Consider the following 19,098-nt stretch of genomic DNA (forward strand, 5'->3'; position numbering starts at 1 on the left):
ATATCTAACCCTTTTGAAGCTAACTTTGGCCATTTCTAATCCATTTTTGCACATCTCTAATCATTTTGAAGCCATCTTTGGCCATTTCTATACCACTTTTGCACATCTCTATCTGTCTTGAAGCCACCTTTGGCCATTTCTAACCTATTTTTGCACACCTCTAACCCTTTTAAGCCAACTTTGGCCATTTCTAACCAGTTTTTGCACACCTCTAACCCTTTTGAGCCATCTTTGGCCATTTCAAACCCATTTTTGCACACCTCTAACCCTTTTGAAGCCACCTTTAGCATTTTCTAACCCATTTTTGCGCATGTCTAACCCTTCTTAATCCATCTTTGGCCATTTCTAACCCATTTTTGCACACCTCTTACAGTTTTCAAGCCCGCTTAGGCGATTTCTAACCCAGATTTTCTGTTATCTCACCCTTTTAAGCCAACTTTCGCCATTTCTAACCCTTTTTTGCACATCTCTATCTCTTTTGAAGCCAACTTTGGCCATTTCAAACCAGTTTTTTTACACATCTGTACTCCTCTTTAGGTCATCTTTATTTCTAACCCATTTTTGCACGTCTCTAACCCTTTTGAAGCTACCTTTAGCCATTTCTAAACCATTTTTGCACACCTCTAACCCTATTGAAGCCAACTTTGGCCATTTTTTACCCATTTTTGCACATCTCTAACCCTTTTGAAGCCAACTTTGGCCATTTCTAAACCATTTTTGTACACCTCTAACACTTTTTGAGCCATCTTTGCGCATTTCTAACCCATTTTTGCACACCTCGAACCCTTTTGAAGCTGTTTGGCCATTTCAAACCAGTTTTTGCACATCTGTATTCCTTTTTAAGCCATCTTTGTTTCTAACCCATTTTCGCACGTCTCTAACCGATTTTAAGGCATCTTTTCCCATTTCTAACCCATTTTTGCACATCGCTTACCCTTTTGAAGCAGTCTTTGTACATTTCAAACCAGTTTTTTTACACATCTGCACTCCTTTCTAGGTCATCTTTATTTCTAACCCACTTTGCACACCTCTATTCCCTTGTGAAGACATCTTCGGCCATTTCTAAACCATTTTTGCACTCCTCTTACACTTTTCAAGCACTCCTAGGCAAATTCTAACCCCTTTCTGCACATCTCCAACCCCTTTGAAGCCATCTTTGGCGATTTCTAACCCATTTTTGCACATCACTTACCCTTTTGAAGCCATCTTTGGCCATTTGAAACCCTTTTTTGCACACCTCTAACCCTGTTGAAGCCAAATTTGGCATTTTATAAACCATTTATGCACACCTCTAACCCTTTTGAAGCCATCTTTGGGCATTCCTAAACCATTTTTGCACATATCTAACCCTTTAGAAGTTATCTTTGGCCATTTCTAAGCCGTTTTTGCACACCTCTGACACTTTTCAAGCCCTCTTAGGCGATTTCTAACCCAGATTTTCTGTTTTTTCACCCTTTTCAAGCCATCTTTGTCCATATCTAACTCATTTTTGCACATCTCCAATCCTTTTCAAGCCATCTTTGGCCATTTCTAAACGTTTTTTGCACATATCTAACCCTTTTGAAGCTAACTTTGGCCATTTCTAATCCATTTTTGCACATCTCTAATCATTTTGAAGCCATCTTTGGCCATTTCTATACCACTTTTGCACATCTCTATCTGTCTTGAAGCCACCTTTGGCCATTTCTAAACCATTTTTGAACATCTCTAACCCTTTTGAAGCTATCTTTGGCAATTTCTAACCCTTTTTTGCACACCACTAACCCTTTTAAGCCAACTTTGGCCATTTCTAACCAGTTTTTGCACACCTCTAACACTTGTGTAGACATCTTTGTCCATTTCTAACCCGTTTTTGCACACCTCTTACACTTTTCAAGCCCTCTTAGGCATTTTCTAACTCAGATTTTCGGTTTTCTCACCCTTTCGAAGCCATCTTTGGCCATTTCTAACCCTTTTTTGCACATCTCTATCTCTTTTGAAGCCAAATTTCACTATTTATATCCCTTTTTTGCACATCTCTATCGCTTTCAAAGCCATCTTTGGCCATTTTTAATCATTTTTGCACATCTCTACGATTTCATAAGCCGTCTTTGGCCATTTCTAACTTTTTTTTGCCCGTTTCTAGACATTTCAGTGCATTTCTGGCCAATTCTAAACCATTTTTGCACATCTGTTCCCGTTTTTGCACATCTCTAACCCTTTTGATGACATTTTTGGCCATTTCTAACCCATTTTTGCACATCACTTACCCTTTTGAAGCCATCTTTGGCCATTTGAAACCCTTTTTTGCACACCTCTAACCCTGTTGAAGCCAAATTTGGCATTTTATAAACCATTTATGCACACCTCTAACCCTTTTGAAGCCATCTTTGGGCATTCCTAAACCATTTTTGCACATATCTAACCCTTTAGAAGTTATCTTTGGCCATTTCTAAGCCGTTTTTGCACACCTCTGACACTTTTCAAGCCCTCTTAGGCGATTTCTAACCCAGATTTTCTGTTTTTTCACCCTTTTCAAGCCATCTTTGTCCATATCTAACTCATTTTTGCACATCTCCAATCCTTTTCAAGCCATCTTTGGCCATTTCTAAACATTTTTTGCACATATCTAACCCTTTTGAAGCTAACTTTGGCCATTTCTAATCCATTTTTGCACATCTCTAATCATTTTGAAGCCATCTTTGGCCATTTCTATACCACTTTTGCACATCTCTATCTGTCTTGAAGCCACCTTTGGCCATTTCTAACCTATTTTTGCACACCTCTAACCCTTTTAAGCCAACTTTGGCCATTTCTAACCAGTTTTTGCACACCTCTAACCCTTTTGAGCCATCTTTGGCCATTTCAAACCCATTTTTGCACACCTCTAACCCTTTTGAAGCCACCTTTAGCATTTTCTAACCCATTTTTGCGCATGTCTAACCCTTCTTAATCCATCTTTGGCCATTTCTAACCCATTTTTGCACACCTCTTACAGTTTTCAAGCCCGCTTAGGCGATTTCTAACCCAGATTTTCTGTTATCTCACCCTTTTAAGCCAACTTTCGCCATTTCTAACCCTTTTTTGCACATCTCTATCTCTTTTGAAGCCAACTTTGGCCATTTCAAACCAGTTTTTTTACACATCTGTACTCCTCTTTAGGTCATCTTTATTTCTAACCCATTTTTGCACGTCTCTAACCCTTTTGAAGCTACCTTTGGCCATTTCTAAACCATTTTTGCACACCTCTAACCCTATTGAAGCCAACTTTGGCCATTTTTTACCCATTTTTGCACATCTCTAACCCTTTTGAAGCCAACTTTGGCCATTTCTAAACCATTTTTGTACACCTCTAACACTTTTTGAGCCATCTTTGCGCATTTCTAACCCATTTTTGCACACCTCGAACCCTTTTGAAGCTGTTTGGCCATTTCAAACCAGTTTTTGCACATCTGTATTCCTTTTTAAGCCATCTTTGTTTCTAACCCATTTTCGCACGTCTCTAACCGATTTTAAGGCATCTTTTCCCATTTCTAACCCATTTTTGCACATCGCTTACCCTTTTGAAGCAGTCTTTGTACATTTCAAACCAGTTTTTTTACACATCTGCACTCCTTTCTAGGTCATCTTTATTTCTAACCCACTTTGCACACCTCTATTCCCTTGTGAAGACATCTTCGGCCATTTCTAAACCATTTTTGCACTCCTCTTACACTTTTCAAGCACTCCTAGGCAAATTCTAACCCTTTTTTGCACATCTCCAACCCCTTTGAAGCCATCTTTGGCGATTTCTAACCCATTTTTGCACATCACTTACCCTTTTGAAGCCATCTTTGGCCATTTGAAACCCTTTTTTGCACACCTCTAACCCTGTTGAAGCCAAATTTGGCATTTTATAAACCATTTATGCACACCTCTAACCCTTTTGAAGCCATCTTTGGGCATTCCTAAACCATTTTTGCACATATCTAACCCTTTAGAAGTTATCTTTGGCCATTTCTAAGCCGTTTTTGCACACCTCTGACACTTTTCAAGCCCTCTTAGGCGATTTCTAACCCAGATTTTCTGTTTTTTCACCCTTTTCAAGCCATCTTTGTCCATATCTAACTCATTTTTGCACATCTCCAATCCTTTTCAAGCCATCTTTGGCCATTTCTAAACATTTTTTGCACATATCTAACCCTTTTGAAGCTAACTTTGGCCATTTCTAATCCATTTTTGCACATCTCTAATCATTTTGAGGCCATCTTTGGCCATTTCTATACCACTTTTGCACATCTCTATCTGTCTTGAAGCCACCTTTGGCCATTTCTAACCTATTTTTGCACACTTCTAACCCTTTTAGGCCAACTTTGGCCATTTCTAACCAGTTTTTGCACACCTCTAACCCTTTTGAGCCATCTTTGGCCATTTCAAACCCATTTTTGCACACCTCTAACCCTTTTGAAGCCACCTTTAGCATTTTCTAACCCATTTTTGCGCATGTCTAACCCTTCTTAATCCATCTTTGGCCATTTCTAACCCATTTTTGCACACCTCTTACAGTTTTCAAGCCCGCTTAGGCGATTTCTAACCCAGATTTTCTGTTATCTCACCCTTTTAAGCCAACTTTCGCCATTTCTAACCCTTTTTTGCACATCTCTATCTGTTTTGAAGCCAACTTTGGCCATTTCAAACCAGTTTTTTTACACATCTGTACTCCTCTTTAGGTCATCTTTATTTCTAACCCATTTTTGCACGTCTCTAACCCTTTTGAAGCTACCTTTGGCCATTTCTAAACCATTTTTGCACACCTCTAACCCTATTGAAGCCAACTTTGGCCATTTTTTACCCATTTTTGCACATCTCTAACCCTTTTGAAGCCAACTTTGGCCATTTCTAACCAGTTTTTGCACACCTCTAACACTTGTGTAGACATCTTTGTCCATTTCTAACCCGTTTTTGCACACCTCTTACACTTTTCAAGCCCTCTTAGGCATTTTCTAACTCAGATTTTCGGTTTTCTCACCCTTTCGAAGCCATCTTTGGCCATTTCTAACCCTTTTTTGCACATCTCTATCTCTTTTGAAGCCAAATTTCACTATTTATATCCCTTATTTGCACATCTCTATCGCTTTCAAAGCCATCTTTGGCCATTTTTGATCATTTTTCACATCTCTACGATTTCATAAGCCGTCTTTGGCCATTTCTAACTTTTTTTTGCCCGTTTCTAGACATTTCAGTGCATTTCTGGCCAATTCTAAGCCATTTTTGCACATCTGTTCCCGTTTTTGCACATCTCTAACCCTTTTGATGACATTTTTGTCCATTTCTAACCCATTTTTGCACATCTCTAACCCTTTTGAAGCCATCTTTGGCCATTTGAAACCCTTTTTTGCACACCTCTAACCCTGTTGAAGCCAAATTTGGCATTTTATAAACCATTTATGCACACCTCTAACCCTTTTGAAGCCATCTTTGGGCATTCCTAAACCATTTTTGCACATATCTAACCCTTTAGAAGTTATCTTTGGCCATTTCTAAGCCGTTTTTGCACACCTCTGACACTTTTCAAGCCCTCTTAGGCGATTTCTAACCCAGATTTTCTGTTTTTTCACCCTTTTCAAGCCATCTTTGTCCATATCTAACTCATTTTTGCACATCTCCAATCCTTTTCAAGCCATCTTTGGCCATTTCTAAACATTTTTTGCACATATCTAACCCTTTTGAAGCTAACTTTGGCCATTTCTAATCCATTTTTGCACATCTCTAATCATTTTGAAGCCATCTTTGGCCATTTCTATAACACTTTTGCACATCTCTATCTGTCTTGAAGCCACCTTTGGCCATTTCTAAACCATTTTTGAACATCTCTAACCCTTTTGAAGCTATCTTTGGCAATTTCTAACCCATTTTTGCACACCTCTAACCCTTTTAAGCCAACTTTGGCCATTTCTAACCAGTTTTTGCAAACCTCTAACACTTGTGTAGACATCTTTGTCCATTTCCAACCCGTTTTTGCACACCTCTTACACTTTTCAAGCCCTCTTAGGCATTTTCTAACTCAGATTTTCGTTTTTCTCACCCTTTCGAAGCCATCTTTGTTTCTAACCCATTTTCGCACGTCTCTAACCGATTTTAAGGCATCTTTTCCCATTTCTAACCCATTTTTGCACATCGCTTACCCTTTTGAAGCAGTCTTTGTACATTTCAAACCAGTTTTTTTACACATCTGCACTCCTTTCTAGGTCATCTTTATTTCTAACCCACTTTGCACACCTCTATTCCCTTGTGAAGACATCTTCGGCCATTTCTAAACCATTTTTGCACTCCTCTTACACTTTTCAAGCACTCCTAGGCAAATTCTAACCCCTTTCTGCACATCTCCAACCCCTTTGAAGCCATCTTTGGCGATTTCTAACCCATTTTTGCACATCACTTACCCTTTTGAAGCCATCTTTGGCCATTTGAAACCCTTTTTTGCACACCTCTAACCCTGTTGAAGCCAAATTTGGCATTTTATAAACCATTTATGCACACCTCTAACCCTTTTGAAGCCATCTTTGGGCATTCCTAAACCATTTTTGCACATATCTAACCCTTTAGAAGTTATCTTTGGCCATTTCTAAGCCGTTTTTGCACACCTCTGACACTTTTCAAGCCCTCTTAGGCGATTTCTAACCCAGATTTTCTGTTTTTTCACCCTTTTCAAGCCATCTTTGTCCATATCTAACTCATTTTTGCACATCTCCAATCCTTTTCAAGCCATCTTTGGCCATTTCTAAACATTTTTTGCACATATCTAACCCTTTTGAAGCTAACTTTGGCCATTTCTAATCCATTTTTGCACATCTCTAATCATTTTGAAGCCATCTTTGGCCATTTCTATACCACTTTTGCACATCTCTATCTGTCTTGAAGCCACCTTTGGCCATTTCTAACCAGTTTTTGCACACCTCTAACCCTTTTGAGCCATCTTTGGCCATTTCAAACCCATTTTTGCACACCTCTAACCCTTTTGAAGCCACCTTTAGCATTTTCTAACCCATTTTTGCGCATGTCTAACCCTTCTTAATCCATCTTTGGCCATTTCTAACCCATTTTTGCACACCTCTTACAGTTTTCGAGCCCGCTTAGGCGATTTCTAACCCAGATTTTCTGTTATCTCACCCTTTTAAGCCAACTTTGGCCATTTCTAAACCATTTTTGTACACCTCTAACACTTTTTGAGCCATCTTTGCGCATTTCTAACCCATTTTTGCACACCTCGAACCCTTTTGAAGCTGTTTGGCCATTTCAAACCAGTTTTTGCACATCTGTATTCCTTTTTAAGCCATCTTTGTTTCTAACCCATTTTCGCACGTCTCTAACCGATTTTAAGGCATCTTTTCCCATTTCTAACCCATTTTTGCACATCGCTTACCCTTTTGAAGCAGTCTTTGTACATTTCAAACCAGTTTTTTTACACATCTGCACTCCTTTCTAGGTCATCTTTATTTCTAACCCACTTTGCACACCTCTATTCCCTTGTGAAGACATCTTCGGCCATTTCTAAACCATTTTTGCACTCCTCTTACACTTTTCAAGCACTCCTAGGCAAATTCTAACCCCTTTCTGCACATCTCCAACCCCTTTGAAGCCATCTTTGGCGATTTCTAACCCATTTTTGCACATCACTTACCCTTTTGAAGCCATCTTTGGCCATTTGAAACCCTTTTTTGCACACCTCTAACCCTGTTGAAGCCAAATTTGGCATTTTATAAACCATTTATGCACACCTCTAACCCTTTTGAAGCCATCTTTGGGCATTCCTAAACCATTTTTGCACATATCTAACCCTTTAGAAGTTATCTTTGGCCATTTCTAAGCCGTTTTTGCACACCTCTGACACTTTTCAAGCCCTCTTAGGCGATTTCTAACCCAGATTTTCTGTTTTTTCACCCTTTTCAAGCCATCTTTGTCCATATCTAACTCATTTTTGCACATCTCCAATCCTTTTCAAGCCATCTTTGGCCATTTCTAAACGTTTTTTGCACATATCTAACCCTTTTGAAGCTAACTTTGGCCATTTCTAATCCATTTTTGCACATCTCTAATCATTTTGAAGCCATCTTTGGCCATTTCTATACCACTTTTGCACATCTCTATCTGTCTTGAAGCCACCTTTGGCCATTTCTAAACCATTTTTGAACATCTCTAACCCTTTTGAAGCTATCTTTGGCAATTTCTAACCCTTTTTTGCACACCACTAACCCTTTTAAGCCAACTTTGGCCATTTCTAACCAGTTTTTGCACACCTCTAACACTTGTGTAGACATCTTTGTCCATTTCTAACCCGTTTTTGCACACCTCTTACACTTTTCAAGCCCTCTTAGGCATTTTCTAACTCAGATTTTCGGTTTTCTCACCCTTTCGAAGCCATCTTTGGCCATTTCTAACCCTTTTTTGCACATCTCTATCTCTTTTGAAGCCAAATTTCACTATTTATATCCCTTTTTTGCACATCTCTATCGCTTTCAAAGCCATCTTTGGCCATTTTTAATCATTTTTGCACATCTCTACGATTTCATAAGCCGTCTTTGGCCATTTCTAACTTATTTTGCCCGTTTCTAGACATTTCAGTGCATTTCTGGCCAATTCTAAACCATTTTTGCACATCTGTTCCCGTTTTTGCACATCTCTAACCCTTTTGATGACATTTTTGGCCATTTCTAACCCATTTTTGCACATCACTTACCCTTTTGAAGCCATCTTTGGCCATTTGAAACCCTTTTTTGCACACCTCTAACCCTGTTGAAGCCAAATTTGGCATTTTATAAACCATTTATGCACACCTCTAACCCTTTTGAAGCCATCTTTGGGCATTCCTAAACCATTTTTGCACATATCTAACCCTTTAGAAGTTATCTTTGGCCATTTCTAAGCCGTTTTTGCACACCTCTGACACTTTTCAAGCCCTCTTAGGCGATTTCTAACCCAGATTTTCTGTTTTTTCACCCTTTTCAAGCCATCTTGGTCCATATCTAACTCATTTTTGCACATCTCCAATCCTTTTCAAGCCATCTTTGGCCATTTCTAAACATTTTTTGCACATATCTAACCCTTTTGAAGCTAACTTTGGCCATTTCTAATCCATTTTTGCACATCTCTAATCATTTTGAAGCCATCTTTGGCCATTTCTATACCACTTTTGCACATCTCTATCTGTCTTGAAGCCACCTTTGGCCATTTCTAACCTATTTTTGCACACCTCTAACCCTTTTAAGCCAACTTTGGCCATTTCTAACCAGTTTTTGCACACCTCTAACCCTTTTGAGCCATCTTTGGCCATTTCAAACCCATTTTTGCACACCTCTAACCCTTTTGAAGCCACCTTTAGCATTTTCTAACCCATTTTTGCGCATGTCTAACCCTTCTTAATCCATCTTTGGCCATTTCTAACCCATTTTTGCACACCTCTTACAGTTTTCGAGCCCGCTTAGGCGATTTCTAACCCAGATTTTCTGTTATCTCACCCTTTTAAGCCAACTTTCGCCATTTCTAACCCTTTTTTGCACATCTCTATCTCTTTTGAAGCCAACTTTGGCCATTTCAAACCAGTTTTTTTACACATCTGTACTCCTCTTTAGGTCATCTTTATTTCTAACCCATTTTTGCACGTCTCTAACCCTTTTGAAGCTACCTTTAGCCATTTCTAAACCATTTTTGCACACCTCTAACCCTATTGAAGCCAACTTTGGCCATTTTTTACCCATTTTTGCACATCTCTAACCCTTTTGAAGCCAACTTTGGCCATTTCTAAACCATTTTTGTACACCTCTAACACTTTTTGAGCCATCTTTGCGCATTTCTAACCCATTTTTGCACACCTCGAACCCTTTTGAAGCTGTTTGGCCATTTCAAACCAGTTTTTGCACATCTGTATTCCTTTTTAAGCCATCTTTGTTTCTAACCCATTTTCGCACGTCTCTAACCGATTTTAAGGCATCTTTTCCCATTTCTAACCCATTTTTGCACATCGCTTACCCTTTTGAAGCAGTCTTTGTACATTTCAAACCAGTTTTTTTACACATCTGCACTCCTTTCTAGGTCATCTTTATTTCTAACCCACTTTGCACACCTCTATTCCCTTGTGAAGACATCTTCGGCCATTTCTAAACCATTTTTGCACTCCTCTTACACTTTTCAAGCACTCCTAGGCAAATTCTAACCCCTTTCTGCACATCTCCAACCCCTTTGAAGCCATCTTTGGCGATTTCTAACCCATTTTTGCACATCACTTACCCTTTTGAAGCCATCTTTGGCCATTTGAAACCCTTTTTTGCACACCTCTAACCCTGTTGAAGCCAAATTTGGCATTTTATAAACCATTTATGCACACCTCTAACCCTTTTGAAGCCATCTTTGGGCATTCCTAAACCATTTTTGCACATATCTAACCCTTTAGAAGTTATCTTTGGCCATTTCTAAGCCGTTTTTGCACACCTCTGACACTTTTCAAGCCCTCTTAGGCGATTTCTAACCCAGATTTTCTGTTTTTTCACCCTTTTCAAGCCATCTTTGTCCATATCTAACTCATTTTTGCACATCTCCAATCCTTTTCAAGCCATCTTTGGCCATTTCTAACCAGTTTTTGCACACCTCTAACCCTTTTGAGCCATCTTTGGCCATTTCAAACCCATTTTTGCACACCTCTAACCCTTTTGAAGCCACCTTTAGCATTTTCTAACCCATTTTTGCGCATGTCTAACCCTTCTTAATCCATCTTTGGCCATTTCTAACCCATTTTTGCACACCTCTTACAGTTTTCAAGCCCGCTTAGGCGATTTCTAACCCAGATTTTCTGTTATCTCACCCTTTTAAGCCAACTTTCGCCATTTCTAACCCTTTTTTGCACATCTCTATCTGTTTTGAAGCCAACTTTGGCCATTTCAAACCAGTTTTTTTACACATCTGTACTCCTCTTTAGGTCATCTTTATTTCTAACCCATTTTTGCACGTCTCTAACCCTTTTGAAGCTACCTTTGGCCATTTCTAAACCATTTTTGCACACCTCTAACCCTATTGAAGCCAACTTTGGCCATTTTTTACCCATTTTTGCACATCTCTAACCCTTTTGAAGCCAACTTTGGCCATTTCTAAACCATTTTTGTACACCTCTAACACTTTTTGAGCCATCTTTGCGCATTTCTAACCCATTTTTGCACACCTCGAACCCTTTTGAAGCTGTTTGGCCATTTCAAACCAGTTTTTGCACATCTGTATTCCTTTTTAAGCCATCTTTGTTTCTAACCCATTTTCGCACGTCTCTAACCGATTTTAAGGCATCTTTTCCCATTTCTAACCCATTTTTGCACATCGCTTACCCTTTTGAAGCAGTCTTTGTACATTTCAAACCAGTTTTTTTACACATCTGCACTCCTTTCTAGGTCATCTTTATTTCTAACCCACTTTGCACACCTCTATTCCCTTGTGAAGACATCTTCGGCCATTTCTAAACCATTTTTGCACTCCTCTTACACTTTTCAAGCACTCCTAGGCAAATTCTAACCCTTTTTTGCACATCTCCAACCCCTTTGAAGCCATCTTTGGCGATTTCTAACCCATTTTTGCACATCACTTACCCTTTTGAAGCCATCTTTGGCCATTTGAAACCCTTTTTTGCACACCTCTAACCCTGTTGAAGCCAAATTTGGCATTTTATAAACCATTTATGCACACCTCTAACCCTTTTGAAGCCATCTTTGGGCATTCCTAAACCATTTTTGCACATATCTAACCCTTTAGAAGTTATCTTTGGCCATTTCTAAGCCGTTTTTGCACACCTCTGACACTTTTCAAGCCCTCTTAGGCGATTTCTAACCCAGATTTTCTGTTTTTTCACCCTTTTCAAGCCATCTTTGTCCATATCTAACTCATTTTTGCACATCTCCAATCCTTTTCAAGCCATCTTTGGCCATTTCTAAACATTTTTTGCACATATCTAACCCTTTTGAAGCTAACTTTGGCCATTTCTAATCCATTTTTGCACATCTCTAATCATTTTGAGGCCATCTTTGGCCATTTCTATACCACTTTTGCACATCTCTATCTGTCTTGAAGCCACCTTTGGCCATTTCTAACCTATTTTTGCACACTTCTAACCCTTTTAGGCCAACTTTGGCCATTTCTAACCAGTTTTTGCACACCTCTAACCCTTTTGAGCCATCTTTGGCCATTTCAAACCCATTTTTGCACACCTCTAACCCTTTTGAAGCCACCTTTAGCATTTTCTAACCCATTTTTGCGCATGTCTAACCCTTCTTAATCCATCTTTGGCCATTTCTAACCCATTTTTGCACACCTCTTACAGTTTTCAAGCCCGCTTAGGCGATTTCTAACCCAGATTTTCTGTTATCTCACCCTTTTAAGCCAACTTTCGCCATTTCTAACCCTTTTTTGCACATCTCTATCTGTTTTGAAGCCAACTTTGGCCATTTCAAACCAGTTTTTTTACACATCTGTACTCCTCTTTAGGTCATCTTTATTTCTAACCCATTTTTGCACGTCTCTAACCCTTTTGAAGCTACCTTTGGCCATTTCTAAACCATTTTTGCACACCTCTAACCCTATTGAAGCCAACTTTGGCCATTTTTTACCCATTTTTGCACATCTCTAACCCTTTTGAAGCCAACTTTGGCCATTTCTAAACCATTTTTGTACACCTCTAACACTTTTTGAGCCATCTTTGCGCATTTCTAACCCATTTTTGCACACCTCGAACCCTTTTGAAGCTGTTTGGCCATTTCAAACCAGTTTTTGCACATCTGTATTCCTTTTTAAGCCATCTTTGTTTCTAACCCATTTTCGCACGTCTCTAACCGATTTTAAGGCATCTTTTCCCATTTCTAACCCATTTTTGCACATCGCTTACCCTTTTGAAGCAGTCTTTGTACATTTCAAACCAGTTTTTTTACACATCTGCACTCCTTTCTAGGTCATCTTTATTTCTAACCCACTTTGCACACCTCTATTCCCTTGTGAAGACATCTTCGGCCATTTCTAAACCATTTTTGCACTCCTCTTACACTTTTCAAGCACTCCTAGGCAAATTCTAACCCTTTTTTGCACATCTCCAACCCCTTTGAAGCCATCTTTGGCGATTTCTAACCCATTTTTGCACATCACTTACCCTTTTGAAGCCATCTTTGGCCATTTGAAACCCTTTTTTGCACACCTCTAACCCTGTTGAAGCCAAATTTGGCATTTTATAAACCATTTATGCACACCTCTAACCCTTTTGAAGCCATCTTTGGGCATTCCTAAACCATTTTTGCACATATCTAACCCTTTAGAAGTTATCTTTGGCCATTTCTAAGCCGTTTTTGCACACCTCTGACACTTTTCAAGCCCTCTTAGGCGATTTCTAACCCAGATTTTCTGTTTTTTCACCCTTTTCAAGCCATCTTTGTCCATATCTAACTCATTTTTGCACATCTCCAATCCTTTTCAAGCCATCTTTGGCCATTTCTAAACGTTTTTTGCACATATCTAACCCTTTTGAAGCTAACTTTGGCCATTTCTAATCCATTTTTGCACATCTCTAATCATTTTGAAGCCATCTTTGGCCATTTCTATACCACTTTTGCACATCTCTATCTGTCTTGAAGCCACCTTTGGCCATTTCTAAACCATTTTTGAACATCTCGAACCCTTTTGAAGCTATCTTTGGCAATTTCTAACCCTTTTTTGCACACCACTAACCCTTTTAAGCCAACTTTGGCCATTTCTAACCAGTTTTTGCACACCTCTAACACTTGTGTAGACATCTTTGTCCATTTCTAACCCGTTTTTGCACACCTCTTACACTTTTCAAGCCCTCTTAGGCATTTTCTAACTCAGATTTTCGGTTTTCTCACCCTTTCGAAGCCATCTTTGGCCATTTCTAACCCTTTTTTGCACATCTCTATCTCTTTTGAAGCCAAATTTCACTATTTATATCCCTTTTTTGCACATCTCTATCGCTTTCAAAGCCATCTTTGGCCATTTTTAATCATTTTTGCACATCTCTACGATTTCATAAGCCGTCTTTGGCCATTTCTAACTTTTTTTTGCCCGTTTCTAGACATTTCAGTGCATTTCTGGCCAATTCTAAACCATTTTTGCACATCTGTTCCCGTTTTTGCACATCTCTAACCCTTTTGATGACATTTTTGGCCATTTCTAACCCATTTTTGCACATCACTTACCCTTTTGAAGCCATCTTTGGCCATTTGAAACCCTCTTTTGCACACCTCTAACCCTGTTGAAGCCAAATTTGGCATTTTATAAACCATTTATGCACACCTCTAACCCTTTTGAAGCCATCTTTGGGCATTCCTAAACCATTTTTGCACATATCTAACCCTTTAGAAGTTATCTTTGGCCATTTCTAAGCCGTTTTTGCACACCTCTGACACTTTTCAAGCCCTCTTAGGCGATTTCTAACCCAGATTTTCTGTTTTTTCACCCTTTTCAAGCCATCTTTGTCCATATCTAACTCATTTTTGCACATCTCCAATCCTTTTCAAGCCATCTTTGGCCATTTCTAACCAGTTTTTGCACACCTCTAACCCTTTTGAGCCATCTTTGGCCATTTCAAACCCATTTTTGCACACCTCTAACCCTTTTGAAGCCACCTTTAGCATTTTCTAACCCATTTTTGCGCATGTCTAACCCTTCTTAATCCATCTTTGGCCATTTCTAACCCATTTTTGCACACCTCTTACAGTTTTCAAGCCCGCTTAGGCGATTTCTAACCCAGATTTTCTGTTATCTCACCCTTTTAAGCCAACTTTCGCCATTTCTAACCCTTTTTTGCACATCTCTATCTCTTTTGAAGCCAACTTTGGCCATTTCAAACCAGTTTTTTTACACATCTGTACTCCTCTTTAGGTCATCTTTATTTCTAACCCATTTTTGCACGTCTCTAACCCTTTTGAAGCTACCTTTGGCCATTTCTAAACCATTTTTGCACACCTCTAACCCTATTGAAGCCAACTTTGGCCATTTTTTACCCATTTTTGCACATCTCTAACCCTTTTGAAGCCAACTTTGGCCATTTCTAAACCATTTTTGTACACCTCTAACACTTTTTGAGCCATCTTTGCGCATTTCTAACCCATTTTTGCACACCTCGAACCCTTTTGAAGCTGTTTGGCCATTTCAAACCAGTTTTTGCACATCTGTATTCCTTTTTAAGCCATCTTTGTTTCTAACCCATTTTCGCACGTCTCTAACCGATTTTAAGGCATCTTTTCCCATTTCTAACCCATTTTTGCACATCGCTTACCCTTTTGAAGCAGTCTTTGTACATTTCAAACCAGTTTTTTTACACATCTGCACTCCTTTCTAGGTCATCTTTATTTCTAACCCACTTTGCACACCTCTATTCCCTTGTGAAGACATCTTCGGCCATTTCTAAACCATTTTTGCACTCCTCTTACACTTTTCAAGCACTCCTAGGCAAATTCTAACCCTTTTTTGCACATCTCCAACCCCTTTGAAGCCATCTTTGGCGATTTCTAACCCATTTTTGCACATCACTTACCCTTTTGAAGCCATCTTTGGCCATTTGAAACCCTTTTTTGCACACCTCTAACCCTGTTGAAGCCAAATTTGGCATTTTATAAACCATTTATGCACACCTCTAACCCTTTTGAAGCCATCTTTGGGCATTCCTAAACCATTTTTGCACATATCTAACCCTTTAGAAGTTATCTTTGGCCATTTCTAAGCCGTTTTTGCACACCTCTGACACTTTTCAAGCCCTCTTAGGCGATTTCTAACCCAGATTTTCTGTTTTTTCACCCTTTTCAAGCCATCTTTGTCCATATCTAACTCATTTTTGCACATCTCCAATCCTTTTCAAGCCATCTTTGGCCATTTCTAAACATTTTTTGCACATATCTAACCCTTTTGAAGCTAACTTTGGCCATTTCTAATCCATTTTTGCACATCTCTAATCATTTTGAGGCCATCTTTGGCCATTTCTATACCACTTTTGCACATCTCTATCTGTCTTGAAGCCACCTTTGGCCATTTCTAACCTATTTTTGCACACTTCTAACCCTTTTAGGCCAACTTTGGCCATTTCTAACCAGTTTTTGCACACCTCTAACCCTTTTGAGCCATCTTTGGCCATTTCAAACCCATTTTTGCACACCTCTAACCCTTTTGAAGCCACCTTTAGCATTTTCTAACCCATTTTTGCGCATGTCTAACCCTTCTTAATCCATCTTTGGCCATTTCTAACCCATTTTTGCACACCTCTTACAGTTTTCAAGCCCGCTTAGGCGATTTCTAACCCAGATTTTCTGTTATCTCACCCTTTTAAGCCAACTTTCGCCATTTCTAACCCTTTTTTGCACATCTCTATCTGTTTTGAAGCCAACTTTGGCCATTTCAAACCAGTTTTTTTACACATCTGTACTCCTCTTTAGGTCATCTTTATTTCTAACCCATTTTTGCACGTCTTTAACCCTTTTGAAGCTACCTTTGGCCATTTCTAAACCATTTTTGCACACCTCTAACCCTATTGAAGCCAACTTTGGCCATTTTTTACCCATTTTTGCACATCTCTAACCCTTTTGAAGCCAACTTTGGCCATTTCTAAACCATTTTTGTACACCTCTAACACTTTTTGAGCCATCTTTGCGCATTTCTAACCCATTTTTGCACACCTCGAACCCTTTTGAAGCTGTTTGGCCATTTCAAACCAGTTTTTGCACATCTGTATTCCTTTTTAAGCCATCTTTGTTTCTAACCCATTTTCGCACGTCTCTAACCGATTTTAAGGCATCTTTTCCCATTTCTAACCCATTTTTGCACATCGCTTACCCTTTTGAAGCAGTCTTTGTACATTTCAAACCAGTTTTTTTACACATCTGCACTCCTTTCTAGGTCATCTTTATTTCTAACCCACTTTGCACACCTCTATTCCCTTGTGAAGACATCTTCGGCCATTTCTAAACCATTTTTGCACTCCTCTTACACTTTTCAAGCACTCCTAGGCAAATTCTAACCCTTTTTTGCACATCTCCAACCCCTTTGAAGCCATCTTTGGCGATTTCTAACCCATTTTTGCACATCACTTACCCTTTTGAAGCCATCTTTGGCCATTTGAAACCCTTTTTTGCACACCTCTAACCCTGTTGAAGCCAAATTTGGCATTTTATAAACCATTTATGCACACCTCTAACCCTTTTGAAGCCATCTTTGGGCATTCCTAAACCATTTTTGCACATATCTAACCCTTTAGAAGTTATCTTTGGCCATTTCTAAGCCGTTTTTGCACACCTCTGACACTTTTCAAGCCCTCTTAGGCGATTTCTAACCCAGATTTTCTGTTTTTTCACCCTTTTCAAGCCATCTTTGGCCATATCTAACTCATTTTTGCACATCTCCAATCCTTTTCAAGCCATCTTTGGCCATTTCTAAACATTTTTTGCACATATCTAACCCTTTTGAAGCTAACTTTGGCCATTTCTTATCCATTTTTGCACATCTCTAATCATTTTGAAGCCATCTTTGGCCATTTCTATACCACTTTTGCACATCTCTATCTGTCTTGAAGCCACCTTTGGCCATTTCTAAACCATTTTTGAACATCTCTAACCCTTTTGAAGCTATCTTTGGCAATTTCTAACCCTTTTTTGCACACCACTAATTCTTTTAAGCCAACTTTGGCCATTTCTAACCAGTTTTTGCACACCTCTAACACTTGTGTAGACATCTTTGTCCATTTCTAACCCGTTTTTGCACACCTCTTACACTTTTCAAGCCCTCTTAGGCATTTTCTAACTCAGATTTTCGGTTTTCTCACCCTTTCGAAGCCATCTTTGGCCATTTCTAACCCTTTTTTGCACATCTCTATCTCTTTTGAAGCCAAATTTCACTATTTATATCCCTTATTTGCACATCTCTATCGCTTTCAAAGCCATCTTTGGCCATTTTTGATCATTTTTCACATCTCTACGATTTCATAAGCCGTCTTTGGCCATTTCTAACTTTTTTTTGCCCGTTTCTAGACATTTCAGTGCATTTCTGGCCAATTCTAAGCCATTTTTGCACATCTGTTCCCGTTTTTGCACATCTCTAACCCTTTTGATGACATTTTTGTCCATTTCTAACCCATTTTTGCACATCTCTAACCCTTTTGAAGCCATCTTTGGCCATTTGAAACCCTTTTTTGCACACCTCTAACCCTGTTGAAGCCAAATTTGGCATTTTATAAACCATTTATGCACACCTCTAACCCTTTTGAAGCCATCTTTGGGCATTCCTAAACCATTTTTGCACATATCTAACCCTTTAGAAGTTATCTTTGGCCATTTCTAAGCCGTTTTTGCACACCTCTGACACTTTTCAAGCCCTCTTAGGCGATTTCTAACCCAGATTTTCTGTTTTTTCACCCTTTTCAAGCCATCTTTGTCCATATCTAACTCATTTTTGCACATCTCCAATCCTTTTCAAGCCATCTTTGGCCATTTCTAAACATTTTTTGCACATATCTAACCCTTTTGAAGCTAACTTTGGCCATTTCTAATCCATTTTTGCACATCTCTAATCATTTTGAAGCCATCTTTGGCCATTTCTATACCACTTTTGCACATCTCTATCTGTCTTGAAGCCACCTTTGGCCATTTCTAAACCATTTTTGAACATCTCTAACCCTTTTGAAGCTATCTTTGGCAATTTCTAACCCATTTTTGCACACCTCTAACCCTTTTAAGCCAACTTTGGCCATTTCTAACCAGTTTTTGCAAACCTCTAACACTTGTGTAGACATCTTTGTCCATTTCCAACCCGTTTTTGCACACCTCTTACACTTTTCAAGCCCTCTTAGGCATTTTCTAACTCAGATTTTCGTTTTTCTCACCCTTTCGAAGCCATCTTTGGCCATTTCTAACCCTTTTTTGCACATCTCTATCTCTTTTGAAGCCAAATTTCACTATTTATATCCCTTATTTGCACATCTCTATCGCTTTCAAAGCCATCTTTGGCCATTTTTGATCATTTTTCACATCTCTACGATTTCATAAGCCGTCTTTGGCCATTTCTAACTTTTTTTTGCCCGTTTCTAGACATTTCAGTGCATTTCTGGCCAATTCTAAACCATTT

This window comes from Lathamus discolor, chromosome W (genome assembly GCF_037157495.1).
Source record: "Lathamus discolor isolate bLatDis1 chromosome W, bLatDis1.hap1, whole genome shotgun sequence".
Classification (NCBI taxonomy): Eukaryota; Metazoa; Chordata; class Aves; order Psittaciformes; family Psittacidae; genus Lathamus; species Lathamus discolor.